Source organism: Colobus angolensis, unplaced genomic scaffold (genome assembly GCF_000951035.1).
Source record: "Colobus angolensis palliatus isolate OR3802 unplaced genomic scaffold, Cang.pa_1.0 Scaffold120, whole genome shotgun sequence".
NCBI lineage: Eukaryota > Metazoa > Chordata > Mammalia > Primates > Cercopithecidae > Colobus > Colobus angolensis.
The window spans coordinates 1,165,448-1,171,203 of record NW_012113142.1 but is presented as its reverse complement, the minus strand read 5'-3'; the positions used below and the strand labels follow the sequence as shown (position 1 = coordinate 1,171,203).

Genomic DNA, 5,756 nt, shown 5'->3' with positions numbered 1-5,756 from the left:
TACCTGGAACCACCCCGGGATCGCGCGCTGGAGAGGAGCTGGGGAGGTGGGAAGGCCCTGACCCGCGCGCATCCCTTCTGCCCCAGCTCCCGTCCCCTGCCCCAGCTCTGGGAGTCAAGGCGAGGCCCCCGCCCCATCGGAGATCCGGCTACCCACAGACCACGAGCTGGGCTTTCCCTGCCCCTGGGTCCGGGCGCAAAAGGGAAGCCCCGGGCTTGGCAGGGGGAGCCTCGGGGGGTGCCCAGCATTGGACGCTGGCTGCATGGAGGGGTGGGGAGTGGGGACAGGGCGGGCGGGTGCCAGGTGGGCAGTGGAGGGGAAAGGAAGGTGGGGAGGGGGGAGAATCCGTCTGGCCATGCCCGAGTTTTCACAGGATTTTTTTTTTTTTTTTTTTTGAGACAGGGTCTGGCTCTGTCACCCAGGCTGGACTGCAGTGGTGCGATCATGGTTCATTGCAGCCTCGAATTCCAGGGCTCAAGTGATCCTCCCGCCTCAGTCACCCAAAGTGCTGAGGCTACAGGCAGGAGCCACCACAACGTGGTAATTTAAAAAAATTTGTTTTTGTTTTTTGAGAGGGAGTTTTGCCATGTCGCCCAGGCTGGAGTGCAGTGGTGCCATCTCCGCTCACTGCAACATCCGCCCCCAGGGTTGAAACGATTCTCCTGTCTTAGCTTCCTGAGCTACAGGTGCAGGCCACTAGCCTGGCTACTTTTTTGTATGTTCAGTAGAGACGGGGTTTCACCATGTTGGCTGGGCTGGTCTTGAACTCCTGACCTCAGGTGATCCGCTGGCCTCGGCCTCCCGAAGTGCTGGGATGACAGGTGTGAGTCACCGTGCCCGGCCAAAAAAAAAAAAATTCTTTTTTAGAGATGGGTCTCCCTGTGTTGGCCAGACTGGTCTTAAACTGGCCTCAAGTGATTCAGCCTCTCAAAGCACTGGGATTACAGGTATGTGCCACAACGTCCAGCTACTTTTTAAATTTTTTTGAAAAATAGAAACGGGATCTCACTATGTTGCCTCTGCTGGTCTCGAACTGCTGGGCTCAAGTGATCCTCCCACCTCAGCCTCCCAAAGTGCTGGGCACAGAGGCATAAGCCACCTTGCCTGGCCCCTGCCCAGGATGTTGGATGGCACCACGAAGAGCTTGCACTGAGCTAATTGGGGATTGCCACCCAGAGCGCACTGCTACTCACAGGCACAGCAAGACCCCTGGGGTCCCAACTCTAGTGCAGCATGCTGTCTTTCTCAGGCTGTTCGCAGACAGCAGCAAAGAGTTTCTGCTGTGCCCTAGTCCCTTCCACTCTCTACTGCAGGGAGCCTCTCACCCTTAATGGTGAACTCTCTGCGGTTTTACAAGTGAGGTAGTCAAACAGGAGCGTTCTTTTCAGGAAGTGCAGCACATGAATAATTCACAGACAGACAAGATGGGTTCCTATCAGCCCGGCGGTGCCAGACGGTCCCTTGGAGTCCTTCCTCCGTGCCGGGTAGGCTGCTGTGTGCCCTACATAGGATTTTTCCATCTGTCACAACAGCATTGGACCGTGACACATTTATCCAAACGAAGGAAAAATTCCACTCATGTCAGCCAGCCCACATTTTATGACAATTGGAAGAGTAGATGTTACGGACGCCAGGTTAAATCCATCTACACTTCGAGTTGTATTTTACAGACTACTGCTGACAGCCAGAATGGAAACCACAGGGACACTTAGTCTAATAAACCAGGTTTCCCCCTCCAGGTTACTGACCTAAAAGGCAGGTTAGGCCCTAACGTGGGCATAAGAAGAGCCCAGGGTTCCTTACTGGCCCTCCTCCCGCCACCCCCATCAATGGCTATGGATAAGGGATCATTTGAATTTCAGGGGGCAAAGTCCTCAAAAAGCAATCATGCTATGGCTTTCCAATGTGGAGCTCTTGGTAAAATATATCTCAATGGCTCACGCCTGTAATCCCAGCACTTTGGAAGGCCGATCACCTGAGGCCAGGAGTTCAAGACCAGCCAGGTCAACTGGTGAAACCCCGTCTCTACTAAAAATACAAAAATCAGCCAGGTGCGGTAGTGCACGCCTGTAGTCCCAGCTACTGGGGAGGCTGAGGCAGAAGAATCACTTGAACTTGGGAGGCGGAGGTTGCAGTGAGCCAAGATCATGCCATTGTACTCCAGTCTGGGTCAGAGAGCAAGACTCTGTCTCAAAAAAAAAAAAAAAAAAAACACACAGGAAGAAAACACTTTGTAAACGGCGGTAGTTTGCATCACAGATGAACGTGCTTTCAGCAAAGGAGTCCTTTGTTGAATTCTCACTCTTGCAGCAACTTCACTCATCCTTGAGAAAGCTTCCTGTGCCTGTTACTGATGCCGCCACCCCCCAGGCACATTTATCCAGCACGCCCAGACAGAAGCAAAATGCAAGTCATAATTGCCAGTGCTTTTCAGAGCTGGTATCCTAACCAGACAGAATAGCTTGCTTGCTTTTCTTTCCCTCCCTTCCTCCCTTCTCTCTTTTCTCTTTCTCCCTTCCTCCCTCCCTTCATTCCTTTCCTTCCTTCCCTCCCTTCCTCCTCCTTCCCTCCGTCCTTCACTTCCTTCTTTTCTTTCCCCTTCCTTCCTTCCTTCCTCTCTCCCTCCCTCCCCTCCCTTCCTTCCTTCCATTTTATTCTTTTCTTTCTTTCTTTTTCTCTCTCTCTCTCATTTTATGAGACAGAGTCTCTGTTGCCCAGGCTGGAGTGCAGTGGTGCCATCTCAGCTCACTGTAACCTCCACCTCCTGAGTTCAAGCAATTCTCATGCCTCAGCCTCCCAAGTAACTGGGAATACAGGCACAGGCCACTAAGCCTGGCTAATTTTTGTATTTTTAGTAGAGGCAGGGTTTCACCATGTTGGTCAGACCGGTCTCAGAACTCCTAGCCTCACGTGATCTGCTGGCCTCAGGCTCCCAAAATGTTGAGATTACTGGGTTGTTACCACGCCTGGCCTATAATCACTTTCTTTTTGAGATGGAGTTTCGCTGGTCATCCAGGCTGGATTGCAATGGCGTGATCTTGGCTCACTGCAACCTCCACCTCCCGAGTTCAAGCAATTCTGCCTCAGCCTCCCAAGTAGCTGGGATTACAGGTGCTCACCACTATGCCCAGCTAATTTTTGTATATATTTTTTAGGAGAGACAGGGTTTCACCGTGTTGGCCAGGCTGGTCTCCAACTCCTGACCTCAGGTGATCTGCCCACATAAACCCAGCTCCTAAACCCAGACGATGTTTCAGCCATCAGCCCTGGGTCAGCTGTCTCAGAAGGGTTCCCTCACCCACTCAGCTGCTGGCAACCATGAGTCCCCTCCCCATCAGGTCGTGTGAATTCTCCCACCTCCATGTCGCTGGACTCTCCCCTACTTCTCCCTGTCCTCATTTGCTTCTGCACTAACTCAGGCCACCATCATCTCTGGTCTGCATGGCAAGGCAGGAGCCTTGTCCCCTTCCACAAACTCAAAGGTCCCCCATGTCTCTCCGTTCCAGCCTCTACCCTGTGGCCTCTGAGACTCCAGTCCCCTTATTAACAGGGTCTGAGGCCATGGCAGGGCGCCTCCTCCCTCCCCAGCTCGCTTTCTGGGCACTCTTGTTCTCCTGAGCCACCTAAGAGTTCACCTCGGTGCTCGCCCTTGCAGAGGCCTGGGTCAAGTGCCCACACAGCATGCTGTGCTGCTCTCCCCGATCCTGTTCCTGCTCAGACCTGGAGCCCCCTGAAGGCAAAGACTGTGTTTCGTCCACCACCATCCCCAGTGCCTACCCATGGGCCTTGGAATCCTTTGGATTTTGCACTTAGTTGATGCTCAATAAACATGTGCTATGTTTTTTTATTATTATTTTTTGAGACGAAGTTTCACTCTTGTTGCCCAGGCTGAAGTGCAGTGGTGCCATTTTGGCTGACTACAACCTCTGACTCCCGGATTCAAGCAATTCTCCTGCCTTAGCCTCCCAAGTAGCTGGGATTTACAGGCTCTCATCACCACGCCTGGCTAATTTTTGTATTTTTAGTAGAGACAAGGTTTCACCATGTTGGCCAGGTTGGTCTCGAACTTCTGACCTCAGGTGATCCACTCACCTCAGCCTCCAAGTGCTGGGATTACAGGTGTGAGCCACTGCACCCGGCCTTTTATTTCTGAGATGAGGTCTTACTTTGTTACCCAGGCTGGAGTGCAGAGGCAGAATCATGGTTCACTGCAGCCTGGATCTCCCAGGCTCAAGTGATTCTCCCACTTTAGCCTCGGAAGTAGTGAGGTCTATGCCACCAGGCCAGGCGCACTTTTCAATCTTTATTTGGTAGAGACGGGGCGTCTCACTATGTTGCTCAGGCTGGTCTTGAACTCCTGGCCTTAAGTGATCCTCTCACATAGGCCTCCCAAAGTGCTGGGGTTACACGATGTTCTGTGGAGTAAGAAAACAGGAAACGGCCACCCGGAACTTGCTCCAGGTTAATTTCCAAGAGTGTTCTCTCTACTGAAATATATGTTAATATATGGTAATCATAGCTCACTTTAGTCAAGTATGCCAAATAGTAAACAGAAATTAACTTCCAAGAGGGAGAAGGAGAAAACACGCGTCTCCACAATGAATGCAAAGGAACTGGCCTGAGTTCTATTTTCAACAGTTAGTAGAACACTCCTCTAACTCAATTTTAATGTCTTAGTTTTTGTTTTTTACCAAAATATAAATATAGGAAACAGGGAAGTAAATTTAAAATAGTAACAGGGCAGGGCTTGGTGGTACACACCTGTAATCCCAGCACTTTGGGAGGCTGAGGTGGGAGGGTCGTTTGAGCCCAGGAGGTGGAGATCTGCCTGGGCAAGATGTGAAACCCCGTCTCTACAAAAAATACAAAAATTAGCCAGGCACAGTGGTGCACACCTGTAGTCCCAGCTACTTGGGAGGATGAGGTAGGAGAATGGCTTGAGCCCGAGAGGTGGAGGTTGCAGTGAGCCAAGATCATGCCACTGCACCCCAGCCTGGGCAAAAGGGCCAGACTTTGTTTCAAAAATAAACAAAAATCAGGCTGGCATGGTGGTACATGCTTGCAGTCCTAGCTGCTTGGGAGGCTGAGGCGGGAGGAATGCTTGAGACCAGGAGTTGGAGGCTGCAGTGAGCAATGATGGCACCACTGCACTCCAGCCAGGATAACAGAGCAAGACCTTGTCTCAAAGTTAACTAATTAAGGGGGCAGGTTCTGTAGTAGAATCTCCTGGAGCAGGTACCTGTTTAAATGTATATTTGGGCATGAATCATAATGATGCAGAATCACAGGGGCATCACCAGGGAACCTAGATATGTTTGTTTTTGAAACAGGGTCTCACTGTGCTACCCAAGCTGCAGTGCAGTGGAGTGATCATGGCTCATTGCAGCCTTGAACTCCTGGGCTCAAAGGATCCTCCTACCTTAGCTTCCCAAGTAGCTGGGACTATAAGTGCACACCATCATGCCCAGCTAATTTTACAACTTTTTGTAGAGATGAGGTCTCACTCTGTTGCCCAGGCTAGTCTCAAACTCCTGGGTTCAAGCGATCCTCCCGCCTCGGCCTTCCAAAGTGCTGGGATTACAGGCATGAACTCACTGTGCCTGGCCATGAGAATTCTTGTGTGTGAGGTTTTCTGAGATGATTCTGTTACCCACACCTCTGTGTTCAGTTCCAGACTCCTTCTCACCCAACAGCGATGAGGGACATTACTTCATGATTCTCCCCTAATCTTGGTTTTTTTCACAGGGGCCGGGGGG

The 5,756-nt window shown here is 51.3% G+C and overlaps 1 protein-coding gene across 1 annotated transcript in view; it reads right to left on the bottom strand.

Moving 5' to 3' along the window:
• Window positions 1-5,756, bottom strand: part of ORAI2 (ORAI calcium release-activated calcium modulator 2) — a 24,956-nt gene that overhangs the window by 17,101 nt on the left and 2,099 nt on the right. Inside the window, exon 2 of the mRNA XM_011929968.1 lies at window positions 1,326-1,501. The gene's annotated coding sequence lies outside the window, so the exon portion shown is untranslated. The remainder of the gene's footprint in view (window positions 1-1,325; window positions 1,502-5,756) is intronic.